At 36.6% G+C, this 15,280-nt stretch overlaps 1 pseudogene; it reads right to left on the bottom strand.

Annotated features, from left to right (window-relative positions):
* Positions 1–11,289: 11,289 nt before the first annotated feature.
* LOC123239575 lies at positions 11,290–12,718 on the bottom strand (annotated as a pseudogene).
* Between the last annotated feature and the right edge of the window lie 2,562 nt (positions 12,719–15,280).

The raw sequence follows: 15,280 nt of genomic DNA, 5'->3' as shown, positions 1-15,280 counted from the left end.
CCTCCCTCCCTTTCTCCCCTTCCCTCTCCATGTCTCTCCCCCTCCCCCACCCAGCACTGGCCCTTCTTCAATGCTCTGGCACCTTCCCCATTCTTCAAAGATCACTGACAACGGTTCAAGCAATTACGCCCAGTAACGACTTCAGAATTCTGGTTTGTAGTTCCTCTGGCCCTGGTGACTCAGCATGTCTCTTTCTCGTGAGGTCTGAATGTTCTCTCACACTGGTCAGGTCTACTACATTAGCATTGCCAGTGCTATGTCAAATAGAAGTGGTGAAAATGAAAATCCCATTTTTCCATTGCACAATATATTGGCTCTTGGTCTCTGGTTGATCCTTTTTGTTATGCCAAGGAAAAAAATCCCCATTTTCTTATTTTTTCATTTTTTTATGTTTGATTTTTACCAAATATTTTTTCCCTGCATTTATTGACATAATTATATGGATTGTTGGAGTTTTTTGTTTAAATGTTGAGTTTTGTCCGTTTTGTCATTTGGGCAATTAGATGTTGCAGGGGAATAGAGTTCCAGGCCTGGAGTCAGGAAGACTTGAGTTCAAATCAAACCTCAGACACTTAGTTGTGTGACCCTGGGCAAGCCATTTAACCCTATTTGACTTAGTTTTCTTACCTGGAAATGGAAACGGAGAAGGAAATGGCAAACCACTCCAGTGTCTTTGCCAAGAAAACCCCAACTGGGGTCATGGAGAGTCAGATACAACTAACAGAAACAATAACAAGTTTTTCCTTTGCTTGACCAGCTTTGCATCTCAAGTAGAGACCTTTCTTGGTCATGATAAACACTCTAAAAAGCATTTCTATATTTCTGTTAGCTTATATTTTATTTAGTACTATAGGGCCAGATTCACTATGAAAGGTGGTCTGATAGCTATAATAGTCATAACAATAAAAATAGAAACTAAAACAACAACAATAACAATAGCAGACTTTTCTGATTCAGATTTGTGGTGAAATGCCAGTGCTAAAACTTGTGCTGCCCATGCACCTTAGCACCTCCTCTGCAATCATTGTCTTAGAGAGTTTCCTGGCATACTGAAGTCAAATGAATTGCATGTGGTAAAACAGCTAATATGTGTTCAAAAGAAGGCTTGAACCCAGGACTTCCTGATCCAAGGCCAGCACTTTATCCAATATGTCTCCCTGCTTCTTATATAGTGCTTTTATATGTGAAGAACCCCTTAAAGACATTATATCATTTGTGCCTCACAATAGCCCTGCAAGAAAGATATTACCATCTCCATTTTTCATGTGAGAAAACTGAGAGGTTGTTGGTCACCCAGCTAAGTAAATGTCTGAGGTTATATTTGAACTCAGAATAATGAATCTTCCTGATTCCAGTGCTGACACTATCCACTATGTCAAGCCCATAAATGGCTTATAAAAATTCTGGCATCAACTTTGGCACTTTGGTGAAAAAAAGATTAACTCTTGAGACTCAGATTTCCATATATACCCCCAAATGTAAAATTATATGAAATGTTTTAAAAATTTGTGAGTGCATAATTACTGTTTTAGTAATTCAATTTTTTGAGAAAGGGAATTGTATAAAATGGCTACTGCAGCTTTATTTTCAACATGATGTGCCTGTAAACCATGGGATTCCCCCTTTCTAAAAAGACATTGTATTTTTATTTTTTTGTTTTTATTTTGAATATTTTCCCATAGTTACATATTTCATGTTCTTTCTCTCTCCCCCAAGCCCCCCAAACCCCCTTAGCTGATGCACAAGTCCACTGGGTTTTATGTGTGTCACTGATTAAGACCTAATTCCATATTATTGATATTTGGACTAGAGTTATCATTTAGTGTCTATATCCCCAATAATATCCCCAACAGCCCATGTGTTCAAGCAGTTGTTTTTCTTCTGTGTTTCTCCTCCCACAGTTCTTCCTCTGAATGTGGCTAGTTTTCTTTCTCATAAGTCCCTCAGCCTTGCTCTGGATCCTTGCATTGCTGCTAGTAGAGAATTCCGTTATTTTTGATTGTACCACAGCATATCAGTCTCTGTGTATAATGTTCTTTTGTATCTGGTCCTTTCACTCTGCATCAATTCCTGGAAGTCATTCCAGTTCACATGGAATTCCTCCAGTTCTTTATTCCTTTGAGCACAATAGTATTCCATCACCAACAGATACCACAATTTGTTTAGCCATTCCCCAGTTGAAGGGTATTCTCTCATTTTCCAATTTTTTGCCACCACAAAGAGCAAGGCTATAAATATTTTTGTACAAGTCTTTTTCTTTATTATCTCTTTGGGGTATAAACCAAACAGTGTTACAGCTAGATCAAAAGGCAGATAGTCTTTTAAAGCCCTTTGGGCATAGTTCCAAATTGCCATCCAGAATGGTTGGATCAATTCACAACTCTACCAGCAATGCATTAATGTCCCAATCTAAAAAGACATTGTAGATAATTTGAATGTTTAATTCTAGAAAGGTCATTAATTTCTTGTTACACATTTTGTTAGTCTGGTTTTTGTTGCTTATCATGTTTAATATTGTTCTTGAAAATAGTTGATGCTGTGTTATGTATCACTTTTTAAATAAAAGTTGTGTTATTAAAAAAAATTCCATAGCTAAGTGTCAGGGGTAGAATTAGAACATTTATCTAAATGATTACTAATCCTGCACTCTATTCACTATCTCATGATGCTTTCCTATACTTTGTCAGTTGGTAAATAAGCATTTATTTAGCACATTCTATGTGACATATATACTAAGGCTCTGGGGATGCAAACACTGTATGGAAGAAAGTAAGCTAGAGGGCAGCTATGTAGCTCATTGGCTTGAGAGTCAGTCCTAGAGATGGGAGGTTCTGGGTTCAAATCTTACCTCAAACACTTTCTAGCTCTGTGACCTGGGCAAGTCCCTTAACCCCCATTGCCCAGCCCTTACTACTCTTCTGCCTTGGAACCAAAACACATTATTGATTCTAAGTTGGAAGGTAAGGTATTCTCTCATTTTCCAAAAAAGTAATATAATCTCTTCCCTCAAAGAGCTTACAATCTACTGGGGGGGGGTATTTAAAATACACACAAATTGAAAAGGGAGGTGGGGTGGGGAAGAAGAGAAAGTACAGGATGATGCAGGGACATGGCAGAGAAGTGGGTGAGAAATGAGAAGACAGTTGAACTCTCTCCTGAAGTGGAGATCATGGTGTCATCCTCCAATCAGAGAGACAAATGATGATGATGAGATAGGATACCAATGCTGGTGAGAGCTCAACAACAGACCTCCTAGAGAAGTCAATCAGAGAAATCCCAAAATAGTGCAGCCAGGTCAGAAATGCAATGTCTCTAAGAGTAATATTCCCCAGGTTTAAAAATAAATAAAGCACAGGCCAGAAGTGGCTTGGTGGATTGAGAATCAGACTTAGAGAGGAGAGATCCTGTTTTCAAATCTGTGTGACACTGGGCAAGTCACTTAACCCCCATTGCCTAGCCCTTACTACTCTTTTGTCTTGGAACCAACACACAGTTTTGATTCTAAGGGTAAGTGTTTAAAAAAATTTTTGTTTAAAAACCCAACAACACTTCCTTCATAAAAGGTATTGGGTAGTTTTCCATTTAACTCTGTGTTTATAAATAATGTAGTAAGTAATGAGGAATTTTTGTTCTTTAAAAGTTTTTAAAAGTTCTCTTGTGAACTCATCTGGACCAGGTAGGTTTGCTGTTGTTTTGTGTGTGTGTGTATGGAGGGTTGCTGTGAGAAATTAATTGTTGACTTGTCTTATTTCATCTAAGCTAAGTCTGTTTAATTAATTTACTCGTGTGTCAGCATGAGAGGCATATTTTTGTAAATAATCATCTATTTCATTAAGTTTTCAGTTTGTCAGTGTGTATTACATAAAACATTCCTTCAGAATTTTCTTTGGCATGTGTTTGTTGTAACTTTTTTCATTTTCATTTTGTTGATTTGTTTTATTTCCATCAATTTTGGTTAAGCTAACTAAAGGTTTATTTCATTTATTTGTGTGTGTGTGGAAAGTTCTTGGCTTTAGCAACATTTTCATGTATTCATACTGCTCCTAACTAAATCATTTTTCTTTCTTGTCACTTTCCTTTGCTCTTTTGTAATGTCTTTTGATAATGACGATTTTATTTCCTTCCTAATGTAACAGTAATTTGAATGAGTTTGCATTGTCTGCCTTGCAGACAGGTCTGTGTAGGGATGTGCTGGAACCAGCTTAACCCGTCTTTAGAGAGAATCGTTAATTTTTCAATGCGAGCATTTATACTTTAGAAATTGGCAACAAAATCAAGGTTTCATGTATTGCTTTTGCTGATTGTCTTAAGAAAGTGACGGGGAAAACATTAATAATGAAGATTAAACTGAAGGGAAGACAGTTTGGTGGCTCAGTGGTTTGAGAGCCAGATCTAGAGATGGATGGTCCTGTGTTCAAATATAGTTTCAAACATTTCCTACCTCTATGACCCTGGGCAAGTCACTTAACCCTCATTGCCTAGCCCTTACTACTCTTTTGTCTTGGAACCAAAACATAGTAAGAGTTTAAAAAAAAAGTATTGAAGATTTTTTATTTGTGATTATACTACAATGTAGCAAGTGACTATACATCTGATGAAGTAAACCTAGAAGAGCCATTGGGTGATGCATATTTTAGCTATAGCAACCCATGAAACAAAACAAACAAACAAAATATATAAATATATAATATTTAAATATTATTTTACTAATTATTTTTGTTTTCAATAAACTTAATAAATTATTGATATTTAAAAGGTAAATATATATAAATATAAATAATATATAAATGTTTACGGTTTTGTAAATCACAAATTTTGTAGATTTTTTGTAAGTTACAGTTTTGTAAATTTGTAAATTTACAGTTTTGTAAAATCCTCTTTTGCTTTTGCAGCGATAGAGGCAGAGGGCTGTGAAAGGGTCCTAAAAAATAGACCATTCTAGACAGTCTCTAAATGTGAGATCCTTGCCCAGTGATGGAGAAGTACAGATCATCTTGGAGAACAGAATCATCATTCTTCACATTCTTGTGATAAATTAAACTCAGAGAAAGAAGGAAATTGCCCAAGGGTATTCCTTGGTTGGAGCAGCTAGGTAGCATGGTAGATAAATAATAAGTAGGATCTCAGCCATGAGTTCTTGGCAGGGAAAGCACGTGCTGTGGGCCAATCTAAGTCTAGGTTTATGTTGCCCTTTTTGTTTGTTCTTTCCTGACCTTGGGAAATGGATACCTTTTTGGAGAGGGAGCTGTCCGGGAGGGAGTGGAGGCACCCCCGGAGGTGCAGGGGGCACTTGTAGGTGGCAATGTTGGGAGCTGGCTGGTGTCAGGGGAATCTTTTGCATCTGAAAGGATGGACATCGACAAGACGATTGGTTTAAACCTGTTTGACCAGCAGACATTTAGGGGAATTGTTTTGATAGTGCCAAGTTGAGATGAAATATAAAATGTCTAATTAGCAGTCCTGTAAACTGCCTTCTATCCTGGTGAAGTTTAAATATCAATCTCAGCAGATGATACTAAATCTTATTTTATTTATTTTATGTCAGCTTTCTCTGATTAATGCAATACTATGATTCTAGTGGATCAATGATGAAAAATGATGGGGAAAAAAACCAAAACCCACTTCCTGACTGAGAAGATGGACTCAGAATATAGAATAGGACAAATACTTTTGGTCAGGTCCAAATGGAAATATGATTTGGTTTACTATAAATATTTGTTATAAGGCTTTTCTTTTCTTTTTTTTAAATGCTTTCTTTCCATCTTAGAATCAATACTGTGTATGGGTTCCACGGCAGATGAGCCATCAGGTTTAGGCAATGGGGGTTAAGTGACTTGCTCAGGGTCATATAGCTAGGAAGTCTCTGAAGCTAAATTTGAACCCAGGTCCTTCTGACTCCAGGCCTTGTGCTCTATCCACTGTGCTACTTAGCTGTCTCAACTCGGTTTGATTAAATTCAGATACCTAGCCTCAATTTTTGATTTGGGGATTCAGGATGAGAGCCAGGCTCTGCTCCCTCCACCACGCTTGCATGGGGGTGCACAGGCCTTATTTGGTCCTGACTTGCTTTGCCACATTCTTGCCCCCTGCTTCCATTTGCCTTGGAGTACATCTGTGCTTGGATTTCTGGCAGACTTGTGCATCCTTGGCCAGAGATCTGCACTTGGCTGTCACTGACTGGGGGGCACTGTGTAATCTCTTCACCACTGAGGCTTCCTTGACCAAGTTTATTAGGAAGTCTTTCGTCCTCGAAGGGCTTCCTTTGTGAGAGTTCCTTTGTGTGTGCCAAAGTGGGGAGGGTTGGGGGGAATTGGGCTCCTATATGATTGTCATCTTGGCCAGAGGTCTTCTCTTCACTTTTTGAGATGATATTGCTCATAATCATCCGCCATCATTCTTTGAAAGGTTTTACAGACAAGTTTATAGTCTAATCCTTTGTTGCTTTTGGCAGCTATCTCTTTCTGTTTGGCAAGTCAAATGTTTGCTGACTTAGGGTGCTTTCTGGACAACTTAAGTGGCCTCCTTGTAGCAATTAATTTACATTTATTTGACTTTTAAATAAGACTATTCTTGTTTTTATTGGTGCCATTTATGTAGTCCCTGTTTCTTATTTTTTATTTTCAATAGCTTTTACAAATAATTTAGTATTAAATATCACTAATTAATTTAATTAACTTTTTCTTATTACTATTTAGACTTGACTCCACACCTATAATGTCTTTTCCTTTCTGTTAATATATAGTCAGTCTCATTCTTTGTGATACTTCTTGCTGTGAACCATTTCTACCAATCATTTTTTTTTATTTTTTTTTATTTTAAACCCTTAACTTCTGTGTATTGACTTATAGGTGGAAGAGTGGTAAGGGTAGCAATGTGACTTGACCAGGGTCACACAGCTGGGAAGTGTCTGAGGCCAGATTTGAACCTAGGACCTCCCATCTCTAGGTCTGGCTCTCAATCCACTGAGCTACCCAGCTGCCTGAATCCTTTTTTTTTTTTGAAGAAAATGTAATGAAAAAAAAAAAACCCTAGAGGTAGGAGGCCTCTGTGTAGTCTATAATTTGTTGGCTTTTTATATCTTTCTCCTGAACAATTTTTTAAAATGCATTTATTTTTCCTTTAATAATGTTTTATTTTTTCCCACCTGCATGTAAAAACAATTTTTGGCATTTGTTTTCTAACATTTTGAGATCCACATTCTTCTCTCCATCTCTCCCTCCCCTGTCCCTTTCCTGATGATAGACAATTATTGGTTATACATGTGCTATCATACAAAACATTTCCACATTTGTCATGTTGTGGAAGAAGACACATTAAAAAAATGAAGAAAATAAGGTGAAGAATGGTCTGCTTTGATCTTTATTCAGATTCCATCAGTTTTTTCTCTGGAGGTAGATAGCATTTTTCATCATGTGTCCTTTGTGATTGTTTTGGATCATTGTATTGCTGAGAATAGCTAAGTCATTCACAGTTGTTCACTGTACAATATTGCTGTCATTGTATACAGTGCTTTCCTGTTTCTGCTCACTTCCCTCTGCATCAGTTTGTAGGTCTTTTCAGGTTTTTCTGAAAGCATCCTGCTCATCATTTCATTCTTTTTTTTTTATTTGAAATTTTTTATTTAATTAATTAGTTTAGAATATTTTTCCATGGTTACATGATTCATGTTCTTTCCCTCCCACCCCCTTCCTATAGTCAACAAGCATTTCCACTGGGTTTTATTTGTGTCATTGATCTAGACCTATTTCCATATTATTAATATTTGCACTAGAGTGGTCATTTAGAGTCTACATCCTCAGTCATGTCCCCATTTACCCATTTGATCTAGCATTTGTTTTTCTTCTGTTCTTTCTCTGGATGTGGATAGTGTTCTTTCTCTGGATGTGGGTAGTGTTCTTTCTCATAAGTCCCTCAGAAATGTCCTGGATCATTGCATTGTTGCTAGTAGAGAAGTCCATTACATTCGATTGTGCCATAATGTATCTGTTTCTGTGTACAATGTTCTCCTGGATCTGCTACTTTCACTCTGCATCAGTTCCTGGAGGTCTTTCCAGTTCACATGGAATTCCTCCAGTTCATTATTCCTTTGAGCACAATATTCCATCACCAACAGATACCACAATTTGTTTAGCCATTCCCCAATCAAAGGGCATCCCCTTATTTTCCAATTTTTTGCCACCACAAAGAGTGCGGCTATAAGTATTTTTGTATATGTCTTTTTCCTTATGATCTCTTTGGGGTACAAACCCAGCAGTGGTATGACTAGATCAAAGAGTAAGTAGTCTTTTAAAGTCCTTTGGGCATAATTCCAAATTGCCTTCCAGAATGATTTTTATCTTTTATCTGTTTATAGGATTTTTGCCACCACAAAGAGTGCAGCTATAAATATTTTTGTACAACTCTTTTTCCTTATGATCTCTTTGGGGTACAAACCCCTGCTCATCATTTCTTAAAACACAGTAGCATTCCATCCACAATTTGTTCAGCTATTCCCTGATAGGCATCCTCTAAGTTTTCAATTCTTTAATACAACAAAGAGCTGCTATAAATATTTTTGTACAAATATGTCTTCTCTCTGTTTCTGTTTCCTTCTCTGTCATATTAGCCAATCTGCTAGGTGGGAGGTGGTTCCTCAGAAACATTTTAATTTGCATTTTCCTCATTGATGATGTTTTGTAGTATTTTCACATATAGCTTTGATTTCTTTTTCACTTTTACATTGAAGTCACCATGAATCAGAGGATAAAAGTGATCTCATTTGGAAAATATCAAACTCTTCATAGAATTTCTCTATCCCTTTATCTTTAGCAAAAATGTTGCTGCATATGTTATAATTATTTTCATGGGCTTCTTTTTGAAAACTTCTATCATTAGTACTATAATTTGTGATAATATTTGTAACTCTGAGGCATATAATAAAACCTACTCTTTGCCTCTCTAAGCAGTATCTGCAAACAATTCTTCTTCCACTTAGCTGCAACTTCTCTCTTTCTTCTGGTTTCATTTATAGCAAGAATGTCAAGATTGAGATCATTTAGCTTGTTCAGCAATATGTCCATTAGTTGGTCATTAGATAAGGATCTAACAGAGTACCAACAAAGTATTCAAAGTATTTGATGGAATTAACTTTTTTTTTTTCTTTTTTGTCAAGGGATAGTCAATACCTTAAGCTAACTCTTTTGAGAGATGTAACAAAGTAGGATCCAATAGTATTATCTTCTCTAGGGTCAAGGAGGATTAGATTATTCCATTTTCATATTTCCTCTTATAGGGATTGGTCATTTGTAGCCTGCTCTTGGTAAGCAGCTACCCTAAAGTTTTCCTTTTTTCCAGAAATTTTGAGAAAGAGATATTCAAGAAACCAAAGGCTAAGGTTTGATTCTGATCCTGAAGCAGGATCAGCAAAAAGCCAATATGGTTGTTTAGAATGTCCAACTTTTCCCCAACTCTTCTATTATTTTAAAATTTTAATGAAGAGTCTGTAAATGCCCACTCCTGATTTTGTTTCTATCATCAGAGCCTTCTCTTTATACTTCACCTCTATCCTTCTCTGTTACCTTAGCCTAGCAATAAGGATTTTAATTCTTGGTAATTTAGTGGTTTCCTCAGCCCAGTACCAATTTTTTTTTTGCTTATCTACATGAATTTGAGTGTTGTTTTTTTAAACCCTTACATTCTGTCTTAGAATTTATATGAAATATTTATTCCAAGGCAGAAGTGCAGTAAGCACTAGACAATTGAGGCTAAGTGACTTGCTCAGGGTCATACAGCTAGGAAATGTCTAAGGCCATATTTGAATTGAGAACTTCCCTATCTCCAGGCCTGGCGCTCTATTCACTGAGTCACCCAGCTGCCCTAATCATGACTTAAAAAAAAAAAAGATTTTGCATCAATAACCTCTCTCCAGTATCCTTGTAGTAAAAGATTCAGCAGCTTAGAAATTAAATATGACATGTTAACTTTTTTTTTTCTATTCCAAAGGCTGTTCCTAATTTTATTATGGTAAATATTCAACAAATAGGTTTTTAAAGAACAAATTTAAGACCAGGAAGTAGTTTTTAAAAATACATAAATTGAGTCGTCCCATTACCAAAAGTTAAAAACAAATCATACAAGTCTACTTTATATATAATCCACATTTAAATTGCATTTTTCCAGAGAATAATCATCTCTGAAATTCCAAAACTACGAGTAAAAATTTTATTGCCTTTTTCTCCAGAACAAAGACACATTGTGCAAAGGTATAATAGAAATATTTGGTTCTTTTTAATCAGCTATTGATTATATAATAAAATAAAGGAATTTAAATGGCACCTAATTCAAATATTTAAAATATCCCATTTAATGTGTCTTTCTAATCTGAAACACAATATAATTTGAGCCTAATCTTCAAAATTGTGCCTTTTTTTCCCCAGGAGAGCAGAAATATAATCATCCAGATATGATTTAGAATTTGGAGAGGCTTATTTGGTGCATTTGGCAACATATGATTTTTGTAGGCATAGCGGTAGGCACAATGTTGAAGAATAAGCCTACCAGATGGAAGAACAACGCTAAATTATATCTTTCTGAATTGTTTTAAATCACAAAGAATCAAATGTACCAAATGTCAGACTAGTTTTTAAATTATTATAAGTGAACTTTTTACAACATGCAGATTTTTGTGGGTACCTTTTCCTCTCGACCAATTAAATGTTCAAAGTATTAAATAATTCACAGAAATCAAATTCTCCATGCTGTCTGTACAAATTAAAGAATATATGCATGCCTCCCAAATTCAATGGTCTCTGGATAAAAGATAGTTAACAGTTTAAACAGAATTTACAGCATTACAAAAATGATCAGAACCATCTTCTTCTAATCATTTACTCTAACAGCAAAGATTGTAATGACAGAATTTGAATGATCAGAATGTAAAAGTATTTGTGCAAAACTGCATTAATTGTTCTTACCATCTAAGATTTGCAGGTAACACCAATGAAAATTAAATACAATTGAAGGAGTTTTCTACATTAGATATTATGACTAAACATTAAAAGAAAATGTGGCAGCATGAGCAGCAGGAAGAAAAACAATCTGGCAGTTATGTCAGCTCAAGAAAACTGACACTGAAATATGCCGAAGTTTCTTTCCACAGCAGCCATTGATCCTAAATCTGAAAACAACTGTAGAACGCATTTCCATTCAGTGTCCATAACCTTGTCTTTGCAGATTGAAAATAAAATGTTTTTTAAGAATAAGCAGTCTTTATCTTTCTTCCTTTCTTTTTTCCTTTCTTTCTTTTGAGGGGGGCAGGGGACGGGCAGGTGGGCAGGGAGGAGTGTGCTTCTTTCCTTCATTGGCAGTCCTTAAAAGAGTTGAATCATTGATTCTCTGGATTTACCCACACCAATCCATTTAACTGGAATTTGAAGCTCATCTTGAATGAACTGAACATAATTCTGTGCATTGACAGGGAGATCTTTAAATGTCCTTGCATTTGATATGTCTGTGTTCCATCCTGGGAGAGTTTTATATTGAACTTCAACTTTATTTAAGACTTCCTGATTTGCTGGAAAATGAGGTATAATTTCACCATCTAACTTGTACGCAGCTCCAACTTTTATTTCTGTAAACACGTCCAAAATATCCAATTTGGTAAGAGCCAACACAATAAATCAATTAATCATACGAGCATATTTGAGCAAAACAAGATCCAACCACCCACACCGTCTTTTTCTTCCAATGGTCACACCAAATTCTCTACCTTGGGTCTGTAACAATTCTCCAATTTCATTGTTCTGTTCTGTTGGAAAGGCTCCAATTCCAACTCTAGTTGTATATGCTTTTACAATTCCATATATCTCACCTACATTCTGAGGAGGCATGCCCAAATCTGTGCAAACACCTCCCACAGTACAATTTGAAGAAGTCACAAAAGGGTAAGTCCCAAAATCAATATCAGGCCAGGGCTACATTAGCACCTTCTACCAAAATTTTCTTTGGAGGGCCATGGAAGGCCTCATAGAGAAAATAAACACCATCTCTCACCATTGGTTTAATCCTTTCCATATAGCCCTTGAGTTTTTGTAATTCACCTTCAATATCAATTTCCAAAGTGGGATGTATAGATTTATATTGATTAGCTAAAACTTTGAACCTCTCAGAGAAGCCTTCAAAATCTGAAACAAGATCACACATCCTGAGTCCACTTCGAGAGGTTTTGGAGGAATAAACTGGGCCAATACCCTTTTTTGTGGTGCCCAAATTCTTTCCAGCTTGTCCTGCCTCTGTTGTTCCTGAATGCCACCTGCTGCTTGATGGAAGTCAAATACAATATGCGCTCTGTCAGAAATTAGAAGCCCTTTCCCCCAGCCTTCGAGGTCTTTTCCCTTTTGCACGTTTTTCTCTGCTTCTTCAAATAATCCTGGCAGGTGAATTACCACACCATTTCCAATGAATGCAGTGACTTTTGGATCGATGATCCCACTTGGTAAGAGATGAAAGTCATACTACACAGAATCCACAACAACTGTATGGCCAGCATTGTTTCCTCCCTGGCAGCGGCAGACGATGTCGGCGTCCCGCGCCAACAGATCCGCCACCTTCCCTTGCCCTCGTCGCCCCACTGCGTGCCCAGCACCACCGTCACTCGGTTCCCTCCTGGCCGAGCCAGGGAACTGCTGCACTGTCCGTCGGGCACCGAGGCCACTGCGAGGCCAGTCTCGGGGAGCGACATGGCTGTTGCAACTGGACACGCAGGGGAAGGGACAAACGGTAAGCAAGCGCGGTTCCAAAGTGGACACTGCCACACATGCTGAGTGGAAAAGAAGCCCAAGGATGGTCCCGTGTTAACTTTTTTGAAAAATGCTGTGATTTGTTTTCAAAGGTTACTCACAAATGTAACATCCCATTAATGTTATAGCTAAGACACTAGAACCTGGTTCAAGTTCCTCTGGGGGAGGAGGAAGGCTCAAAGTCTACTTGTGATGCTTACTACCATCCCAAACCAAGCAGACCAAAATCAGAGAAAGAAAACTACAGACCAATCTCCTTAATGAACAAAGTTACAAAAATGTTAAACAAAATATTAGCAAAGAGACTACAAGTTATCATGAGGATTATTCACTATGACCAGGTGGTTTAATATTATTTATGCAATTATATTATTTATATAATGTATTACAATAATATTATTATGGATAGTCATTTATACTTATTTATAGATTTTTAAATTATATATAATTAATATAATAATATTAATATTATTTGTACAATAATATTAATGCAAGGATGGTTTAATATTAGGAAAACTATCAACATAATTGACCATATCAATAACCAAACTATTAGAAGTCACATGATTATCTCAATAGATGCAGAAAAAGCCTTTGACAAATACAACACCCATTACTCATAATTAAACAATAGAAAGTATAGGACTAGAAGGGCCTTTCCTCAAAATGATAAAGTGTTTATTTAAAACCATCAGCAAGTATCATCTGCAGAGCTATCCTATTACTCCCAGTGAAACCTTGGACTTTTTTTTTTTTTAAGTTCACTTGCAGTGTTTTTATTTTTCCTTTCACAATGACATACAGGACATTACAATTCTCAAGTCTTAGGTATGATTTAATTTGCACATTTTGGTATTCCACTGTCCTGTGACAACATTAAGGCATCGTACAAAAATCTCACATAAATTAAGTAGATGCGTAAATTTACAGAGGTTGGAAATGCAGACGTTTTTGGCAATTCAAGGGTGAGTAACTTAGCCCCATGACATGGGGGGAAAACAGTGGGTTAAGGGGAAAAAAACAACTTGGTTCTTAAGGCTTGGATTCATTACCTATTCCTGCTAGGATGGTGGCAAGAAGTAACACACATTTAATAAACTCTTACCAGCCTTAGGAGAGAAATGCTGCAAGTTAGCTCTTTTCGATGCTGGAAATCTGACCTTTAGATACTTCTGACAAATCAAATACTTAATAGACCTAAACTGTATAGCTGTTGAGAGTCAACCAGTCAGATATCATATTGCCATATTATCATTGCCATATCATCTCCCTGGGGCTCAGTTTCTTTATCAGAAAATGAGGAGATTGGACTCCCCTCCAAGGTTCCTTCCAGATTCCTTCCAGGTGTGAGGTTTCCTCCTAGGATTGCAAGGATCTATTAAAAATTTTTTAAAAAATATTTTCATTATTCACAATTAGCAAATACACATACTATTTGACTTCATCTAGTATTGCATACTTTGCATGTGTGAAGCCGAAGGACTCCTCAAAATTTCTGTTTTAAATGCATGCAGGAAATGAAATACATAGTATGTTTGTATATTAGCTTATATTATATAATATATATTATAGATATATATTATTATGTTATACATACCATAATATATATGCATATATATAGTTATGACATATTAAAGCAAATAAACAAGTTTACAGGCTCCAGATTATTTGAACCTAATCTCATCCTTCTTCTAGGCAGGTAGTTCCTAACCCCAATAGAGATTTGATTTAGATTTTATGCCCCCCATTTTCTCTCATTGAATCTCCTGCCTGCTCTTTCCAAACCAGTCAAAGCTATCTATCTATCTATCTATCTATCTATCTATCTATCTATCTATCTATCTATCTATCTATCCATCCGTCTGTCTATCCATCTATGTCTGTCTTTTTGTCTATCTTTCTTCCTTTATCTATCTATCTAAATGCATATGTTCACATACACCTATACAGATATATACATCTTTAAAGAATATATATGTACATATTTGTATAGCAGCTCTAAAAGGAGCATTTTCTCAAAATATAAATGCATGGGTAAACAGGAAATATAATTAAAAAGCAAACACTTTTGCTCCTCAGCCATTTATTACAAAATCTTCCAACCTCCAGGGGCAGAAGTCCAACCCATCTCCACCCTTGCTGTTGCTATCAGCTGAGTACTCAGTCTCTGGGGGTAAAATGCAGTGAGTTAACCAGTAGGCAATTAGATGATCACTAAGCACACTTTTCAGGTTGGCCAGTGAATCATCAGAACTCAGCAGTTGTAGTTTTTAAAAGCAATAACACCAAAGTCCAAAGTCTAGCTGTGGGAGGAGGGGAAAAGGAAAACCTCAGAGTCTAGAAACCTTGACAGGAAATGGAAATCCCTGGCCTTTGACACCATTTCCCCTCACTCCTCCGCTTCTCATCTTTTGTTCCTTCCTCCTCTTTCATTCTCTCCTTTACCCCTTTCTCTTCTTTTTTCCTTGCTTCCCTCATGATGAATCAGCCAGTTGTGACGGTCC

The sequence above is a fragment of the Gracilinanus agilis genome, chromosome 3, assembly GCF_016433145.1.
Source record: "Gracilinanus agilis isolate LMUSP501 chromosome 3, AgileGrace, whole genome shotgun sequence".
Taxonomy (NCBI): Eukaryota; Metazoa; Chordata; class Mammalia; order Didelphimorphia; family Didelphidae; genus Gracilinanus; species Gracilinanus agilis.
Note: the sequence above shows the minus strand (reverse complement) of the source record. Positions and strands in the feature narration are given on the sequence as shown.